This window comes from Hippichthys cyanospilos, chromosome 1, assembly GCF_059441005.1.
Source record: "Hippichthys cyanospilos isolate Australia breed blue-spotted pipefish chromosome 1, RoL_Hcya_1.0, whole genome shotgun sequence".
NCBI classification, from domain to species: Eukaryota; Metazoa; Chordata; class Actinopteri; order Syngnathiformes; family Syngnathidae; genus Hippichthys; species Hippichthys cyanospilos.
The window spans coordinates 2351019-2371687 of NC_142369.1; the positions used below are offsets into that span (position 1 = coordinate 2351019).

At 43.4% G+C, this 20669-nt stretch overlaps 2 protein-coding genes across 4 annotated transcripts in view; both read left to right on the forward strand.

Annotated features, from left to right (window-relative positions):
* Positions 1 to 4435, forward strand: part of dysf (dysferlin, limb girdle muscular dystrophy 2B (autosomal recessive)) — a 38696-nt gene extending 34261 nt beyond the window's left edge. For both annotated transcript variants that reach the window (XM_088417718.1, XM_088417728.1), the window contains one exon: positions 3758 to 4435. The gene's annotated coding sequence lies outside the window, so the exon portion shown is untranslated. The remainder of the gene's footprint in view (positions 1 to 3757) is intronic.
* Positions 4436 to 5471: 1036 nt separating this feature from the next.
* tkfc (triokinase/FMN cyclase) overlaps positions 5472 to 20669 on the forward strand; it is a 104473-nt gene continuing 89275 nt past the window's right edge. For both annotated transcript variants that reach the window (XR_015865603.1, XM_088414761.1), the window contains exons 1-3: positions 5472 to 5656; positions 6932 to 6986; positions 13017 to 13092. The gene's annotated coding sequence lies outside the window, so the exon portion shown is untranslated. The remainder of the gene's footprint in view (positions 5657 to 6931; positions 6987 to 13016; positions 13093 to 20669) is intronic.

Consider the following 20669-nt stretch of genomic DNA (forward strand, 5'->3'; position numbering starts at 1 on the left):
CCGCACTTCAACAAATTCACTGCTCGCAAAATCCAAGTTGGGCGAGCACCTTAACCGGTGAATTTAATTTGACCATCTGTACACTTGTCAATGTCCAACTGTCATTATGGCTTTGGAATGTCACACCCTTATCACCAACACTACAGAAATGTAATGTTTAAAAAATTGCCTAGTGTATTTTTTTTTTTTAAATTGTGGAAAATAAAGAGCACCCTTATTAATATTACGTTTGCGGGATATCGATTAGGCATCCACGGTGGCCATTTTGCCTTTTGCCGTCGACTGAAAACAACATATACGGTCGGTCGGGGCTCGGCTACTGACCGATATAGATCGCGTGACATTTGATTCGTTTCTGGCTCGTAGGCCGAAAAATAGCGTCACTAATGACATTGTGCATCCATATCAAACATAACAAATTAAAGGCTTAGTACACTTTGCCAAGTAGAAACACAAAATTAGCATTAAGTTGCTTCGCGGTCCAATTCCTTTGCTCCTAATTTGAAAATGTGCCGTTCCTGTCACAGCATTAAAAATCACTCGATTCGATTGTCTGAAATCTGCAGAAAACTGTTTAAAATCTCTCGTACTGGGGGTACGTGGGATTTTAACAGGTTTCACATACTCACAGGGGTCCCCCATTTGACAACCACTCTTGATACATTTAATCTCAATTGACACAAAGGAATCAGTGAGTTGCTTCATGGTCCAATTAATTTGCTCTCATTTTGAAAAAAAAAAACAAAAAACAAGTAATGTATTCAGAAGCAAATATCGGAATTCCTCAATCAATGTCTTATATTAAAAATTTTGGTTGAACCAGGGAAGCAAACACCTGTTGTGATTTTTAGCAGTGCAACACTTTGTGAAAAGGTTGGAGAAGGTCAGATTAAGTTCACCGGTACACAGTCAAGAGAAATTTAGTCGCACAAGATTTTTGTGCCGGTTTTGTCTCCATGGCAACATGCGGGGACACACCGAGATGTTTTTGTTTGGGCCGCGTGATCAATAAAGCTTGAGCCGACAGCACGGGCTCCTTTTCTGACCCCGCCCGCTTGTGAACTCCCCCGGCGGCCATTTGTGTCCGGAGCCCCCGGCGCTCCGAATGAGCCTTCCCACCTCGCCTTTCCTCTACCGCATCCGGCCCGGTCCTCGGTCGATCGCCCCCGTCCCGGTCCTGTCTCGGACATACCTACTTGTCCCATGTGGAAATTTGCCTTTCGAACGACGTTGCGTTAAGCTTCAAACAAACCGGCTTACTCAAGTGGATCTAATCTAACCATTTCCTCAAAAAAAAAAAAAAAATGGACCCTTAAAGTACCTTTAAAAGTTGGGTCCATCCCCTTTTGACAATCTTTTTTCGCAGATGATTTAAGAGTGTAGAAAATGTTGGTTGAAATGTATTGTAAAAAATATGGGTGAAAAATAACCCAGATCCAGTCAAAAATGGACTGACTGATTTGTTTGGGTTAAAAAATAACTAGAAGTTGGGTTGATCCCCTTTTGATGATCTTTCTGGCACAGCTGGATTTAGAGTGTGAAAATGTTGGTTAAAAATATATGTTGTAAATTTGTGTCAAAAATAATCCAAATTGATTAAAAAAAACGGACTGGCTGAATTGTATTGGATTAAATAACTTAAAAGTTGGATTGATCCTTTTTTGACTGTTTTTAACACTGATATTTTTACAGTGTAAAATGTTTCTTGAAATGTGTGTTGTAAAATAATTGGGTCAAAAATAACCCAAATTGATTAAAAAAAATGGACGAACTAAATTTTAATGAGTTAAATAACTCGAAAAGTTGGGTTGATCCCCATTTGATGATCTTTCTGGCACAGCTGCATTTAGAGTGTGAAAATGTTGGTTAAAAATATACAGTATGTTGTAAAATAGTTGGGTCAAAAATAACCCAAATTGATAACAAAACAAAACAAAAAAAATGAACAAAATTTGATTGGATTAAATAACTTTAAAGTTGGGTGGATCCTCTTTTTTTCACACTATTGCTTTTAGCATGTTGGTTGAAAATGTTTGTTATAAAATAATTGGGTCAAAAATAACCCAAATTGAGTCAAAAATGGGCTGACTAAATTTTATTGCTTTAATAGTGTAGAAAACGTTGGCTGAAAATGTACATTGTGAATAATTGATTCAAAAATAACCCAAATTGAATTAAAAATGGAGTGACTACATTTATTGGGTTAATACATAACTTCAAAAGTTGATTTGCTTTCTTTATTAAGTATAAAAAAAGCGGTTGCTGTTATTTTTGCACAACTTAGTCAATCTTAGCCGTACAAAAAAAATGGCGCAGGTGTCCCTTCTGACTGGAAATCGGAGAAACTAACGCTTGGAAAAGATTTCTAGGTATGTGTTGGTAATATATCGCTTGGCAGTGAAAGAATACAAATGCAATTTCTGGCTGTATTCAGAGCAGAAGGAGTTTGATGCCAATTGGCGACAATCGGCGGCAAGGTGTTAAGTCTTGAGGTGACGTAAAACGTCCCTGTTCCTGCGGAGGGTCAAAAAAAAAACAAGTGAGTCTCCCAGAGACTTCATAGAAGTCTTATCAAGCTATTTTCACGCTTTAAATATGTTAAGAAAGCATAAAAAAATAGCTGGTACACACCAAAAGTATCGTATGGTTTGTAAAACACCTTTTATAAAAGTTTGCATTTGTCTTTGTTCTGTGAATCTTACAATTTTAACAAAGGCGCCCATATAAACAGTCATAAATTGCGGTTCAAAAAATCTGTTGCGTGCCCCAGGGTTGCGTTTTAGGACCCTTAAACATCCAAATGATCCGCTCATTATCGGCGTTCCTCCTCCCATTTGAATCGCATTCGCGCAAATTCTCCACGGAGGGGTCGGGCTCCGCCAGATGTGGTGGAAAATGGCCGCGGGCGAGCCGTTTGCCTCTCACCTCTCGAATCGCGAGGAGGCGCGCCACATCAAACGCCCGCGGCTCGTAAAAGCGCCGGGTAGCCGTGTGGGCATCGTGTAACGCGTGATGACATCAGCCTGGAAACACGATGACACCTCCAGCAGATGTGTTTCCCGAAGGTAAAACATCCTTACGCGTCTCGTTAGCGGCGCGGATACACTCTGAACTGCGGTTGGGTTAAAAAGAACACAAATTGGCTCAAAAATGGACTGACCGAAGTGATTGGGTTCATCAAGAATTTTAAAAGTTGAATCGGTCCGTTTGGGCTTCGTTTGACCCCGATGAGTTTACGATTAAAAAAAAAAAAAAGGTTGAAAAATCCTGACTGTTGAAATGATTGGCTGAAAAATAACCCAAATTGGGTCAGAAATGGACTTTTGGGGTAAAATGAATAACTTGCGTTAGTCCCCGTTTGACACGATCTGGGTTGTTTTTGAGTTTGTTTTTCGAGCAATAGACTCACTCGTATAAAACAATACTTTGTACATACTACGTCAATAGAAGTGTTTATTTATTTAAAGTCATGGCTTTTCAAATGCTGGGAGCAAATGCAAAACGTGGTCTGAAAAATGAAATCCACCTGAAGTAGAGTTACCAAGTTTTCCGTAGTTGCTTTGTGAGTTCTGTGCAATTGGGCGATTCTCCAATGTGACATATCGGCGGCCAGTTCGCGACTTGTGCGATGAGCGCGTGTTTTTTTTCTTTCCGAATTTTCCACGCCGTGTTCCTCTCATTACTCCTCGCGTTAACTGGCGGGCAGGAATGCTCGCTGGGAAAACGCTGTAGAATTTAACAAGATTGTTAATCACAGGATGGTTGCGGCGTGAAGTCAGAGCGCCGCCGCCGCCTCGCTCACCTCTTCCTCTGGGTCATCCCCAACGCCGCTCTTCAAGACGGCCCGCTAAATAAAGATCACGGGGGTGACGCCACTGGCTCCATCCTGTCAACCCCCCCCCCAAAAAAATAAATAAAAAAAAGATGGCACAATCCTGGAATTTCCCCATGTCCTGACCTTCGCCCCTTCGTCGCCGGTTATGGAACAATCATGAGAATCCAGGGCGGCTCGATTCTGAAGGGACTTTTAAAAAGATGAAGACAACGTCAGACACACGGGTCCACTTCCTGCGTGGGACAGGAAGTTGATCGGGCAAGGTGACTAAAAGCATCCTGCTTTTCATGATTCTCTCACATATTAAGCAGCCCCTTTCCTTCTCTCTCTCACACACACCTTTGTAAAGCTATACTTGTGGGGAACCATCATAAATGATTGCACAACCTCAACCTAGTTCAAAGCTATACTCTAAAAGCAAGTCTTGACTTTCAAAAAGGGGTCTGAACAAGTGAAGACCCGCCTAAATGTCCTCTCTTCTCCAAAATGTCCTCACTGTGTCAGTAGAAAACTCAAAGTGGTTTTCTCAAGGTATAGCTGTACAGGAACACACATATGATGTATCATCTGTACTTTTGGAATAAAATACGCTTGCAAGTATGGCGTATGGTTGAGTTGTCTTTTCAAATTAAGAGCAAACGAACTGGAACATGAAACAACTTATTGATTGTGTTAGGAACGCTCCAGGTTTCTTTTCGAATTAAGAGCAAATTAATTGGAACATCACCGTTACATTGTTTTACAGTGACTCTTTTACACAACGTCGTGACTGGAACGCTGCATGTTTCTTTTCGAAATAAGAGCTGATTAACTGGAAAACACTTATCAGTAAATTGTGTTGTAGTGACTCATGTGCATGCAAAACATTTTTGCCTTTATTTTGAGTAATATACGGATGCACGTTGTAATCATCGACACAATTTTGAAGCAGGCGATAGACGATCTCGCTAATACATTTATAAACCTGTTTTCTGAGTTTGGCCATGTGACCTCGGCAAGCTGAGTCGCGATTGACAATTAGTTGACCCCTGAGCAACTGTGGTCTCATTTTCATTTGACAGCAGGTGACAAAATGGCCGTCCCGGGAGATGGATAACAGTGGGTTTTACAGCGTCATTCATATTCCATAAAAAACAATCAGAACACCGTGTCCGGGCCACAACCAACATTATTGTAAAGAATTTTTTCGACGCTCGTTCTCCTTTAAATACGTGAGCTGCCTTTACACAGCACCGCTGTTGTTTTTGTGAGTACAGGCAGAAACATTGTTAGTAATTCCAAATTAGCACCGGTAATTACATTTAATGAACTAAAAGAAGCCTGTTATGTTTGCATACACGTGGAGATTCAATGTGAGCGTAATTAAGGAGGAAAAAAATCTTTATTGGTTGTTCAATGTGCGTATGTTGGTCATTGTGTGTTCACACTGGCCGCATTGTAAACTTTTGTGTCGTGCTGTGATGATTGCGCTATAAAAGTGAGTAGTTAAAGACTCATCGTTGTTTGTCACGTACATCCCCCGCACTCCACTAAAAAATATGCTATGCACTGCAGATATTTTCCGCAAGAGGGCGCAGGGTTGGCTTTCCCGCGTTATTATCGTCGGGCCTGTGATGAGAAGAAGAAACTGGTAACCGGGGGGCGGGGGAGGAGGCAACGCAAACGTTTAACTAAACATTTTCTTACGATTGAAAGCAAAGCATGATAAGGCTGTTTCGAACTTAAAAAAAAAGTGAGCTGTTCTTGGACATTTGTGGCGTTCGACGCAGCTGCGACTCAACTTTACGAAGTTAAACCAAACGACGCTTCGCTGAGTTTCAGGTGATGTATGATGTGTACAATTGATTCGTTTCCGCCATTTTTCGTGACGCCATTTTCCTGTCACATGGTGTGTTTGAGTTTTTCTGCTACAGTATTGCCTTTGAGTTTGTTCTGGCGGAAATGTGATTTTATTCTCAAGGATAGTGAGTTGGACGACATGATAGCTTGGAAGAATTTCTAAAAAGGGAATCTAGTCAATATATTTATTGCCTTTGTCAAAATATCACATCCATCGCTGCAATTTTATTGGAAGAAAAACACGCGTTGAAGTGTTCTGTAACGAATTTAAGCGATATGCTTTTGTTTTTTGACAAAAAGCGCTCGAAAAACTAAATATTTGCTATAAAATTACAATAATCAAATTTTCATACACTCATATCGCTAGTATTTATTTATTTTTAAAAAAAATCTGATGTACTTTTTAAAATGAAGTATATTCTGTATACTGATTAATGTAGATATTTTGTAGTGTCAATAATTATGTTTCTCCCCATACTGTAAGTTTTTCAATAATAATGAAAAAAAACCAGTCTGCGCTCCTCGGTAAATCGCCCTCAGGCTGGTTTAAAAAAAGTGTTTTTATTGTGTCAATTAATTTTTTTATGTAATGTACATTTTAACACTCTCTGTCCCTCCCTTACACAGTTTTGATTTTCTCTCTGTCCCTCCCTTGCACAATTTTGATTTTCATCTATTATTTATATGTTTATTGTCAGCATGGAAGGATAACTTTTTTTTTTTTGCCCGCCAAAATAATGTTTGAAGCTAGCTTTTTTTTTGACATTAACATACATGAATTAACATGAATGAGTCTTCTGCTGAAAATCAATCAAAACAGTACAGCACAATCAATCAGGGGGTGTATTTAATTTCCCTGTGACCATTATTGACGTTTTCTGGCATTATGAGAGGCCGGGCTGGACAGCATTACCGCCGTATCAGACAAAGAATAAATAAATGAATTAAAACGAGGCAGGATGTCCCACACTTTTCGACACTGATGCATTTCGGAATACTTTGAGGGCACTGTATAAGGAATAATCCAATACGGCAAGCTCACTATATAGCGCTCCATATATAGCGGAGCGATTCCCAACTCAGCCGAAATGTTTGGAGCCGTGATGGCGCCTCAAAGGGTTGGGAAGGACGCCAGCGCCATGATGCCATTTCCTGTACGCCGCACTTTTCTTTTAATTTGCTCGTCTGCATTTTTTATAACTGACTTTACTGTGTGTGTGTGTGTGTGTGTGTGTGTGTGTGCGCGCGTGTGCGTAGGCTCAGCAGCTGTAAGACTACAAGGACCATTGTGACTCCGATGCCCCCCCCTACTGTGAGTGTCAAGACCCCTGCACACACAAGCGCGCGTTTAATTGATGTAAGGTTTAATAGTAAAGGCAGAGTGTGTGTGGTCACCTTGGAGTACCCACGCACACAATCGCACACACATCTTTGATGTGGCAGACAGGCCTCTCACTGGTCTTTGGCAGCCGTCCAGGAGCCAATCAGAGCCCTCGGCCAATTAGACGAGGCGGGTTAAATGTGTGTGGGTTAAAGTGTAATAAAAACACATTCATTTCAAATGACAAACTCAATACACTTAAAAAGTTATACGCAAAGTATTTGTTGGGGGGGGCGGCGAATGACCGATATCAAGCGCAAGTAAAACAGATGCTCGCCGTTAACGACACATCAAACAAAGGCCGTTGGTGAATATCGCTGAAAAAAATGTACATACTTTAAATTTCATTGATTAAATCAATTATAACTGAATTACAAATGAAAATCATTTCACCATAAATCGTCAATTAGATGCAAATGAGTACTTCTCAATGCAAACCTTTGCATATGCTAACATACAGCAAAGGCGTCAACGAAAATGCTAGCAAGCTAAACGCATACAAGGAAGCACTATATAACATGCTGAAGATTACAGCATATTAGCTAACATTTTTTCCAGTTGTTAGAGCGACACAAAAACTAATTTTGGGCACAAACCACAATATTCTTACAACGAAAGTACAACTTAAGTGGGCCAGAATTCTCTGAGAGACACCAAAAGCAACACCGTCCTTCCTCACTACAAAATGCGATATCAACAGCGACCAGAGGCGGCGCCAAAAACAAAGATCAAGCAAAATAAAGCACAGCTCTTTCACTCTTAAAGAATACATTAGATCAGTTCCAAAACATTATTTCGGGTGCGGCCGTGTGCCAGATGATCCACCCGAGGGTTGGGGACCTCTGCTCTAGCTGGCACTTTTCCATTGCGCTAATGTTTATTTTTTAACCAATAGCACCATCTAGAGGAGTAAAACATTCGCACCGGTGCTTCATGAAGCTTCATCTTTTTTTCAATAACTTGTTCATTTTATTCTGGTTTAGAACTACCTGTGTTAACGCTGTAAAAAGTAGTAAACAGTTGATTTATATTGATTATTTTTGATTGCTAATGTAAAAAAGGATACAGATTTAGGTATAGTTTTTAGATATTCTAATTTAGAGTCGCAAAAATTCAAAAGTGAATGGTGAAAAAAATGGAAAAGCACTGGAATAGGCCGAATACGACCATTCTGGTTTAGGGCAGAATTTGAAATTGAACAGCTAAGCGAAAATTCTTTGGAATAATTTCCAAAAATGGCTTCATCATCTAATTTCATTTTTGAAGGATTTTCGCACAGACGCCACTTTGAAAATGTTTGAAAACACACCTCCTGATATTTTTCTGCAAATTGTTAGAAATGTGCAAGTTTAGGCATAGACGTGGCGTTTGTTGCCTGGGTTTTCGGCCAGGTGAAAGGACTCCTCCGGAACGCGTCAGGCGGAGGGGGCGGGGCCTTTGTTACACTTTCAAGAGCGGGGCCCACTTAATTTTTTACAGGCCGCCGACAATATAGTCTTTCTTCCTGCGGGGAATGGGAGCCATATGGAGGCGCCGTTACTGTACCTGCGCCCTCACACAGACGCCGCATTGTACTGTACAATGGCCGCCGAGAACAGGATGGCGCAGGAAGTGGGTTTTTTTATTTTTTTTTTGGGTGTGTGATGTGCATCTTGACACGCTTTTTTACGCAGGCGGCGCTCCCGCCGCCTTGGAACCGGATGATGAAAGGGGACACGGCCAACATGTGATAATAAGCTGCTATTTTACGACCGCATCAAGGGTCAAAGGTGAAGAGAATGATTTAGCAAGTCGCTAATGCTCGGCCGATCAATTTTTTTTTTTTTATTGGCGCGGTTAATCAAAAGGCGACGAGTAAAAAGGGGTGTGCCTTCATGAAATATATTTGTTTGGCCCCTCAAGTCCAAATGTGACATCATCTTTTTTTTATTTTTATGATTCCAAATGTCCCGCCCGCCCGCCCGCCGCCATGGCAACTAAGTGCTGTCACCGGGTGATGGATGGAGGCTGCGGACAGACGCGCGGAGGGCGGGGACACTTTTTGGCGCGCCGAGCTCGCTTCCCGAGAGGTCAAAACGCAGCGATGACATCAACGGCGCGTCGGCGGATGTTACTGTGTGAATCCTAAAGCAAATGGCATTTATTTCGGGGGGGGGGGGGGCACGGAACCTTCGGGACTTGGTGGGGGCGCGAGTGTTCACAAATTCGCCTCATTTGTGACTCATTTGTCGATTTATGCTTTGATTTCATTTGTGTGGAGTTCTCGAGCCGCTGACCGTTTTTCTTCGCATTGGAATGGAATATGTTTCAACCCATTTAAATCTCTTCAAAGCTAAAAATCAGCATTTTTCCCTGCACTTTTTGAAGCGTTGGTCTCCATTCATTTGTCTATCCATTATGTTCTCAAACTAAGCAAGCAAGCACTCGATTTGTAATTTTATAGTTTTATCGTTTCCATTCGGCTTTTTTTTTTTCCTATAAGTTGGCTGGGTTTTGCGCATGCGTGAAAAATAGATCCAATTCGATTTGCTGATACCTACAGAAACCCTGTTGAAATCACACATAAAGTTACGCCTTCAAGTGCTTTCCCGTACTCCCATTTGAGAACTCGTTTATGATGTCGTTAAAAAAAATAAAAACTTCACTTTGCTTCACCTCGCTTTGAAATTTCACTTTCAAATTATGGTACTGATATTTTCTCTTGATGTGAAATTGAATATTATTATTTAGTATTGTGGTTTGACGCCCTTGCCCCCAGGGAAAATGCTTTGTTTTGTTTTTTTCATTTCAGGCACTTGGTCTTTTTTTTCAGTTTTAGACTAACCTGTAACCTGAATAAACGCTTTTAAAAAAACAGTAGTTAACGGTTGTTAAACGTTGCTTTATATTGCTCTTTTCTTTTCAATAGGGGCGCGTGAAAGGTTTTCTCTTTGAGGGCTTTGCAAAATAAAATTGAGAAGCACTGATCTATATGTATTAATCGACTTAAGAATCGTGGGAAAAAAAGGGAAAATCTTTTCAGCATTTATCCTTCAAGTACGTCCATACCTATTTGCAAGTACGGCCTAACGTGTTTGCCATTAAAAATGTTTACCCCACATTGACAGCTCCACAGTTCCATAATTTAGTAGCCTAATGTCAAGGTAGCGCGAGCGAATCAACTCCAAACGTGATGACATCATGTCACGTCTGCTCCCTCTCGTGCGGACGCTTCGCTCGCCGAGGCGCTGCCTGTTGTGTCTTCCGCGCACATGTGGAAAGATGTTTGTGATTAACGTGGTCATCATTCATGGTCGCACGCTGCTGGTGTTTTGTGTCCGCGCATACACACACACACAGGGAGGGGGCTTTCTATCGTAGTGGGGACATCTCAGTGACAATGCGTTTCCTTAGCTTCAGCCCTAACTTAACCATCACAACATATTGCCCAAGCCTAACCTTTAGCTCAGTGCTTCTCAATTAGCTTGCCAAGCCCCCCTCAGAAAATAGAAAGCGGTTCGCACCCCCCGCCCCCCCACACTCGACGTGCTGACTATAAATAAGATTATCTCTAAAATTGTATACCTACACCTGTATCCTTTTTAACATTAACAAAAGAAAAAAAAGATGTACAAACCAACTTTCAACAACTGTTAATTATTTTTTACAGCGTTTTTACAGGTTACAGCTTAGTCTAAAACTGAAAAAAATACCCAAGTGCATCAACGTACCTGAAACTAATTTTTTTTTTAATTGAAATTAAACTTCACATGACCAAAACAAAGTCTTTTCCCTGGCGTCATCCGCGCCCCCTCCCCAATATATGAAAAGCGCTGCCATAGCCCATCCTCAACCAACGTCCAAACCTATCCTCTAAAAGCAAGTCTTGACCCTCAAAAAAAAAAAAAAAGGTCTGAACTTGTGGGGTCCACCAAAATGGCTCCCAAATGTCTAAGGTCCCCACAAAGACAATGAAACCCAAGATTTGGTCCCCACCTTGTGGCAAAAACCAAGAGCACACACACGCACATGAAAAGGGGACACCCGTTGACATAATGCATTTCCTAGCCCCTAACCCGAACCATGGAACGCATTACCTAACCTTGACCCTTACCCCAACCTCAATCGAAATCCAATTTCAACCCATCCTCTAAAATCCAGTCTCGACCCTCGAAAAGAGGTCCGAACTTGTGGGGATCACCAAACTAGCCCCCACAAGTTCAAGACGTCCCCACAAAGACTGTAAAACCCAGGATTTCGTCCCCACCACGTAGCATAAACCACAGACACACAGTCATGACAAAAGACGTCTAGTTCTTCTGTACTCACCGCAAAACATTTAGCGTGTGAGTTCCTGGCTTTGGCAATGTTGACTTTTATTGCCGTTTTGTTTTTCTGTTTGCAAACTTTTCCCACACTCGCCGCCATTTCTGGAAGGGCAAGCTTCCACGCGGAAGGAAGGCGCGCAATTGGTTGGCAGGCGGGCGTCTCAACGACCCCGCCGCGAAGGACGGCCGGCGTCTGGCGCGGAGTCCTCGCGTCGGTCTCCGGCACGCGAGCGTCACGCCGGATGATTGGCTCCGTTTGTTGTCGGTGGCGGCGCAGGAAGCGGCGCCTCGGCCCCGCGGCCTCGGACGCGCACAAAGGACGAGGGGAGCGAGGAATGCGCGAGGAAATGAGAAAAGAAGCGGGAGATGAAAGTGGCGGGCGCAAACATGTCGCTCCAAACCGCCACCCGGATTAAGACGAGGAGTTGGCCGTCCAATGGCTTCATCGCTCCCAGCTTCGACGGCAGCTTGGAAAATGTCAAATATGAAAGACCGAAATTCTCATTTCCTCCCGAACGGGCTTCTCGGAGTCTTACGCGGAATGCTAATGATTGGTTTGAGCCTCGGGGAGGGGCGGGGGGAGGCGTTCAATAGCGCCGTTCAAAGGTTTCATAAAGGGAGGCTCAAGATGATTCTCTGACCTCTTTTTAGTGCTGCGCGGCCGCGTGGCGTACACTCGCTTCTCGGTTTTGCCTCTAGAGTACCGGAGCTGCACGTGAGCCCACGGAAAACATTTTTCTTACAGTTGTGATAGTCCTACGACTCCTTCAGCACAAAGTACTGTTTGTTTTTTTTGTTTTGTTTTTTTTAAACTACAAGTCGCTGCTAACAAAAGTGTTGACAAACGAGACACGAGGTGCATTCAAATGCATTCGAAAATTCCAAACGCAGAATTTCTTTCTTCTTAGTTTATTTGTTTTGTCTTTATAACCTCATATCTATTATAGATGTATTTATTAGAATAGATCGTATTTATTGTCGTCGTACACAGGTATATAACAAAATTATATATATATATATATATATATATATATATATATATATATATAGATGGATGGATTAGATTATCTATCTATCTATCTATCTATCTATCTATCTATCTATCTATCTATCTATCTATCAAAATGTTATCCCTTCAAACAAAAAATATCAATGAATTTTGACTAAATGCTTAGTTTTTATGAGTTAGTTTGCTACAGAAAAAAATAAACTGCCTCAAAATGCCTGAAATAAAAAAAAAAATGTCAATCCTCTCAAATTAGAAACAATTTTGACCAACTTAAGTATGATGTGGGGAAAAAACCCACATTTATTTATTCATGTTGTTGACAGCAATTTAAAAAGTGTATTACTCCCGCACAGACTTTGACAACGAGAACTGCACTGCACCACCTGGTGCCATAGATGTGCAATTACACGTCACACGGCAAAATCAAAGCCAGTTCCCCCGGTCATATTTTTTCTCCACACATAAAACCGCCTCTTTCGGTATCTCGCTGATGTCATGTGACCTTTCCCACAATCTCAAACATGTCCTTTTGCTCCGTCTCCTCCCGCTTGGTCCTCTCTTTCATTTCCTCCGAAAATCAACATCAAACAGACGCGCGCAAACCGAGACTTTGGCAGAAATGTTTACCTTTTCGTCTCCCACCAGGATCCACGTGTGTCTTTGACTGCTTCCCACGTGGTGAGGAGCTACCAAGCGACGCTACGCTTCCACCTTGTGTCAGGTCAGCACTTTACTTTCCATTCATTTGATTGAGATGTTTTACACACACACACACACACACACACACACACACACACGTTTGCCGTCAGCTGCCGTGTAGTGTGTTGTCTTGTCCTGCATCAGGAGCAGGTGCTCAAAGAGGCACATGAGCAGTTTCGTGATTGTCATTGTGCACCAAATGCTCATTTTTCATTCATTTAATAGAAATTTCTAGCTTCCTATTGAATAGCTGCGTGAGTGTTTAATTGATGTAAGGTTTTTGTTTTTCCGGGGGGTGCGTGTATGAGCATCAGGAAGAGGCCTTGCTTTTGCCGTGTGAAGTGTAATTGCAGACCCACAACACAAGGTGGTGCAGTGGCGCTCTCATTGGCAAAGTCTGTGGGAGTTCAATTTGCTGTCAACATTTTTTTTGAATCACATTAATGGGTCATGTGATTTAGATAAAAGTCAGCACGTTAAAACTTAAATTTGTTCTATTTAGTTTAAATATTGCTGTTCCTGTGTGTCAATTTACATTTATTATTATTTACGGGGTTAATATTTTCCAGCATCAAACGGTTCAATGTTATCGTTTATACTTTAAATAAGCATTGACATTTTATTTTTTAACTTCAGCCACTTTGTTGCATTTTAAAGGTTTTTTGGGGGGCAGATTGACCTCTAACCTGTTTAAACCCTTTAAAAAGTTAATTGTTGTTGAAAGTTGATTACTGTAAAATCGAGTTTTGTTTTTCTAATTTAAAAGGCTCAAATTTGAGGTATACTTATAAAAAAAGAATTGAGAAACACTGCTTTGTTGCAGATTACTGGATTGTTTTGATTTTATAATCTGGGCCAACACATTTTTGGGGTTAATTTTGAACAGAAAATTGGGTCAAATTGACTCAAGCAGGTTTTTAGAATCGATTTGCGTTGTTTTGGATCCAAAGGTTTTAAGATCCTGAGGCAGCAGTAGAGACTGGAACTGAAGAAAATAGACAGGGTCAACTGTCAAAAAAGCACATGCACAAAGTTTGAGGGGGCGGCAGAAGGGCACTTTTCAAATCAAGGCAAAAGGGACATGTGCCAGCCCCCCCAACACACACACACACACGCGCCCCTTCCTCGCGCGCTCGTGCGCTACTATCACCCAATGTTTTACTTGGGTAACGTCCAACTGTCACAAAGGCTCCCCTGCCCACGGAAACGGCGCGGGGGTCGCCATCCCTACGGTCGCCGCCGCATATAAATAGAAGCGTAGATAGAATGGAGGTGTAATTACATGGTCCGTATTTGACATGTGTCAAATGGTCGACTGGGACCTGAGCCCTGCTTGTCCACAAGAAATGAATCAGCGCAAAGTCTGAGGCTGTTTTGGGAGAATCGGGAGGTCCCCACTTTGTTTTGCTGTTCTATTTTTAGGCTAAATATAGCTCCTGTACGCTGTCCGCAGTAGTAGTTCTTGAAAACAGAGCTGTAATCAAGTCCACCTTTTTCCAGTGAAAGTCTTGTTCAAGCTGCAAAGATCCGGCAAAAAGTCAAGTCGCAAAGGTCCGAGTCCAAGTTGCAAAGATCCGAGTCAATTCCAAGTTGCAAAGGTCCGAGTCCGAGTCAAGTCCGAGGTGCAAAGGTCTGAGTTCAAGTCAAGTCGAAACCGCAAAGAACAGAGTCCAAATCAAGACCGAATCGCAAAGGTCCGAGTCCGAGTCAAGTCCAAGTCTCAAAGGTCCGAGTCAAGTTTGTGGCCACAAGGTCCGGTCCAAGACCAGATGAGGTCATAAATAAATCTTTTTGCTCAACGCTCTTGGTTGAAGGCACGGAACATGCAGGTTGCGTCATTAAAAATAAATAAATAAGAGGCTGTGTTCTTGGATGGAAAGGAAAGAAAATGTTGAGTTCGTACTGGAGTACTACAGTCTCGCTTGAAAAATCATACAAATAAAATGAGCAACACACAGTTTAAAGATAATTACGTCAAAAGTTGGGTCACCAAACGACTAACCTAACTATTTGGGATATACGTGTATCTGAGGAGTGCATTCATCGAGGAAGCTGCTGTTGGTTGAGCTCATGTCCACGGAAAATTAAAAAAAAAAAAACTCAGCCGAAAAATATAATATACATCGAGACAAAGGGAACATATTTGAAAAACGTCTTGAGTTTGTCGCTTGATTTTCCTGCTGTTTATATATATATATATATATATATATATATATATATATATATATATATATATATATATATATATATATATATATATTTATATATATATTTTTTTTTTTTTTTTTTTGGGGGGTACCAACTTGATAATTGAACATAATTTGAAAATAATGTATTGTGAACATGATTCCCGTTGTTGACATCGGGAGCTGCTCAGTTTGTTAGCGCACGAGATCATCCAGTAGGCCGTTATCACGACCGTGCTTCCGAGGGGAATTCCAAAATAAAAGCTTTCCAAGGATGTTAGTGGCATACATTTCTTGCCGTGATAATTTGGCTGTTTTACTATGATGCAGTAGCTTGACAGGCAGCGCATTCTCTCGTTTATCTCGTTGCGCTTCTGGCCCAAAAAGCTATTAGCTACTGTCCAGTAAACGTGTCTATCCTTCCTGTTTTGTTTTTTGTTTGTTTTTTTTAGCCTTCCCTGCCTAGGTGAAGGGAGAAACGATGAGCACTGTAAGCCGAGCGAGTCATACCAGCGATTAGGGCGTCGGGAATGATGAACGGCGCAGTTACCGCGTTGGGAATCATTCGTCACTCCCGATGCCCAAATCGCGACACGGGGATTTTTATTTGACTTTTGAGCGAAGACGGGTTATTGTTTCCCGGTAGGGCCGCCACCAGCAACCTCCTCGTCCTCATCCTCCTCCTTCCTCCTCGTCCTCGCCGACTCCGGGTTCGCCGCGACCGCAGATTTATCCTCCAACAAGAGGCCATTCAAAACTCATCAGGCGTTTTGGGAGCCAAGGCCCCGGAGATGACTCTCAATAATCTCAATACTCCACGCCAGCACGCAGACGTTTTGGGGAGCTGCGACATGTCCGAGCGGCGCCTTTGTTTTGACAACTTCTCCAATCGGCGGCCCGTTTGTTGACGGCCGTCGCCGGGGCGACGCGCCTAAGGCCGCGCCGGCCGGCGGTATCAATCGGGCGGTGACGACCTGTAAAAGCGGGCTTAATATTGGATGGCACGCGTTTCAAAGATGTGCTGCTGCCTTGTGTTACCAAGGCAACTGGGAAGATGAATTCATGGGGGGAACATCAACAAATGGTTTGGAAAAGGATCTGTCATGGGGGGAGGAAAAAAATCCTTTTCAAGCCCTCACATGGTCGACCCCCCCCCCCCCCCCCCCCCCCCCCCCCCCCCCAAATGGGTCGTCTTTGAGGAAGCCACCAAAACCTCCGCTCGCTCGCCGTAATTATGGGCAACTCGGTCTGTGGGGCATCTTTATAAATCAGCCAAAGCACGAAATATTCCAGGCGACATCTCGTAAACAACAACGCTCAGTTCCGTTCAAACTGGAGCTTTGATGGTTTCATGAGCGCCATCTGTCTTCCCCCCGGGACATGACGCAACATGTCGGCTTGCGGCTGTAAGTTGACGACCGACGGGTTTGTCTTCTCATCCTGGCGGGTTCCGTTCCACTTAATGGAAACTCAAGCAAAGCGTCGGCTCCGATCCGGCCCGATAAGCCGCACAAAGAGTCGGGATGTAATGACGGGCATTACGCGCCGCTGATAGCATTGAGTGCCGTCAATGGAAACCAGGAGAAAGGACGCGGGGACTGAGTGGACGATAGCGGGGGGTCGGGTTTCGTGTCTTCGGGGTCAGTTCGCCCATTAGGCAGATGTTGAGGCCGCGGCGGTCTGGAGGTGGTGCCGAAAATCATCTATTACCCCTGGGGAAACTATTTTGACGTTCAAATATCAAAGGAAAAGCGTACCAAAAAACACTAGCATAGCTAGTCAAAACATGACGACTTTCAATATGCCGCGCTGCCGTCCCTTCTAAATGCTTGCAAACGGGAGGTGGAGAGGTACACCCTGTATGTGTCAAAATGACCACTTCCCGCTCATTTACTACCATTCAAAATTGGACATACAGTATTGTCACTTTTGGACATATCGAAAAGCCCATGTTTCTCCAGCATTTCACTCGATTTTTGCATGAATGCCTTCAATGGTAACTCACGAACCGAGCGCAATAGAAATGTTTGTGTAAAACCACCGGGCGGCGCTAGCGGCCAACTTCAAATTTGCAAACCTTTCAATGACTTTCATGATTGGCTTAGCCTGGACTCCCGTGATGCAAAAGTCATAATACTCTAATTATAACATAATTATAAAAAAAAAAAAAAAAATTATGTATGGATAGGGCTGATGCTGGTGAACATTTTGAGGGGTTGAAAGTAAATAAATATATTTGACGATGTAATGACCCTTTTGAAGTTGGGTGATAATAAGGCCAGGCTGGCGAAAAATCCCCAGGATCTTATTTGTGAAGAAAAACGTGTAAATTCAAACGACTAACATTATTGTTCCCTTTTTTATTTGTATTTAAGATGCGCCAATCAGAGCAGTGCTTCTAATTTATACCTGCTGTACAATGACAAGGAAGGATTTTTTTATTATATGAATTAAATGTAGTGTTAAAACTGCAATTTTGGAGGAAAAGAGTCACCCCCAAGGCGTATAAAGTCCGGTTTAGGGCGCCATCTTGGCCAGGTCCGGGCCCGCACGCCTTCCGAGCGTTTCCAAAGTGGACATGGTGAAATCATTAAGTGGCGGCGAGTCTTCGCTCCTGTTGTTCTTGCCCCCGCCCGTAAACGCCGGCGTTTAATCAGCGTGCAGAGCAGGTGCGGCGCGCACCTCAAAACTAACAGGGAATGTTTGCACGAGACAGCGAGCCATCGATCAGAAGGGGCGCGACTGACAGGGTGCGAAACACGCAGCCGCCAGCGGCCGCCGGCCTTGTTTTCACTGGGCCCGGCGGAGGAAATGGCCGAGGGTTGCAGACGGGCTAATGAGAGGCGTCGCGCGGCTGATTGGGAGGCCGCGAGCCGTCAAATGAAGCGTAGCGCCTCTTCTGCGCCGCGCTTGCACCGATGCGTGTCCCGGCTCGCCGTTTTTGAAACTGCCGTCGTATTCTTAGCGACTGGTGGAAATGATCCTTTTCCACTGCCCGGCCGATCATTAAAAGCAACTTTTGGTGTGTCCCTTTCAAGAAAAGCCATCATTATAAGACAATTTCACTTCGGGGCCAAAGCCAAAGCCTCGGCGTCAGATTTCAAGATTCAAGAGATTTATTGTCATATGTATAGTCGTACCACACAATAGAGTAACTACACCCTCAATACGCGTTTCGAAAACGCGCGGAATGCGTAAATATACCCTGCTTTTTAATTCAACTGTCCACGGTGTCGCACTGTTAAAATTGCGCTCTATTTTTTTCCCCAATTAACACAATTGATTTTATCTTTTAAAAAATATTGCCTATTTGGTACGTGAAGAAAATACACCGTGTTTAGCACGAATGAATGAATAAATAAATATATTAACGTTTGTCTTATTTTTTAATTAATCACTGGTAAGCTATCTTTAAGACAAGGAAGGTGAAAATAAATAAAAAAAATTGTGATTACCTTCTCATTATTGACAAAGAGGCGGCTTGTTGAGTCAATTCTGCAAGCACGAGTGATATCGTGTCACTAGTTCCTATATTGTCAAACTGCATCGCATTCCCATTAATATTCACTGTGAGGCACACTAGACTTTGAAAAATAATCCTCTAAAAAATGATTTCAAAATAATATCGGATGTTATCACTTGGAACCCTTAAAATGATATCGAAAGCAAGTTGACAAGCGTGAGGATCAATGGGTTTTTGTTAAAAAAAAAAAAAAAAACTCACCTTTCAAATTTTTAGAGCTTTGTGTCTTGATTTTGATTGCTTACGTTTCGTTCAATCATCTCCCAGAAGTGGCGCCATCGTCAAAATTCTGCATATTTATTCATTTGGACATGCAAACGTGTCACATTCTCCTTTGTGATGCTCGGGTCCTAGATCACCTGTTTATCCTCCATGAATGTTTTGAAAAAAAAAAGTGCTGATTACAGATGATGGACACTCTTAGCAGTTACTTCAACCTAAATCCGATTTTTAACAGACCCTATGAAATACATGCTTCCTGGCTTTTAAAACATCGCATCTCAATTCATCTATTTCCACCTGTGGCATATTGTCACACCATGTCAATGAAAGTACAATCCCCCTAACATGGGGAAAGACTGAAAAGTCAAGACTGGCTGCGACATGAACGTGCAACCTGCGATGCTGAGGAAGGTGTCGGGGGGAAAAATCTTGCTTAGTTTCCACAGCGAGTTGCATCAGCCGCGCCAGCCTCCACCCCGATCGCCGTGGTCCACGCACGCGCACATACACTTGTGAATGGGTGAATGGTGGAAAACAGATGATCGGCATCAAGGCTCTGAGAAAGCTGTCTGGTGCGCACACACACACGCACGCACGCACACACACTATCCTCCACCTACAGATAAACCTGCTCTTTCTCTTATCTGAAAACAGAAGAGGAAAAGGAAGACAGGATTCCCTTACAGCGCGGAGACAGTTCTTATCTCCGAGCCCCTTTAAGCGCCTCGCTGTCTCCCCTGTCTCCCCCCTCGGTGTCCCCCGCTCACCCGCCCCGTCTCCCGCCGCGTCCCAGCGTTGTTCTTGGCCTCTCTGGTTACTGTTAAAAGGCCCGAAGAAAGGACGGGCAGAAAAGGAGGGAAGGGAACCATGACGCCAGACAAAAGGGACCACTTAAAACTTCCCCAAGAAGTTGGGGGGGGGTTCGCACCCCACCTCCCTCCTCTCGGGGTGTCCCTCGTCACCATCCTCTTCGGCTTCTTTACTTCCAACAAGTTCCCCCGCGCGCGGCGCCTCTTCCGAACGAACATCAACGCCGACGCGTCTTTACCGTCCTCGGACTTTTAATGGGGTCCTCGCGGGGGGGCGGCGCTTAGGCCTCGGCGCTGGCGTCGTCGCGGTCGGGACGTTTGGATGCCGCGCACACACAACGTTTCGCTGTGCAAAAACGCCTCCCGCCACGTACTGTAAAGGCGGCGCGTAGAGCCCACTAATGATCCCCTCCAGGCTCGGTGGTGCCAGTTAACACCAACACATGTCTGAGGTCACATGCGCGCACACACACGCACACACACCCTCTGGGGCACCGGAACACCAAATCCTACTAATACACATTCCAACATATAGCAACATTCAAAAGAGGTGAAGGGTCAGAGCCGTTGGCACCTTGTATAGGCTTTTACAGCCACACACATGTATGTACACACTCACGCGGCAACACTTTCTCCTCTTAATCTCATTTCCAAGTTTCCTTACACACACACACACACACACACACACCTGTAAGGTAGGCTTTAAAAGCAGCATTTGCTGTCAGTAGCATGTCCAAGGCCTGTTTTTACGGCGCCGTTCCCACACGGCACCGCTGCCGGCCCGCTACTCTTTTATCACCTCGTCCGTCTCATGTTATCATACCCGCCGGCGGTTTAATATTCCTGTCATTAAGCTGCA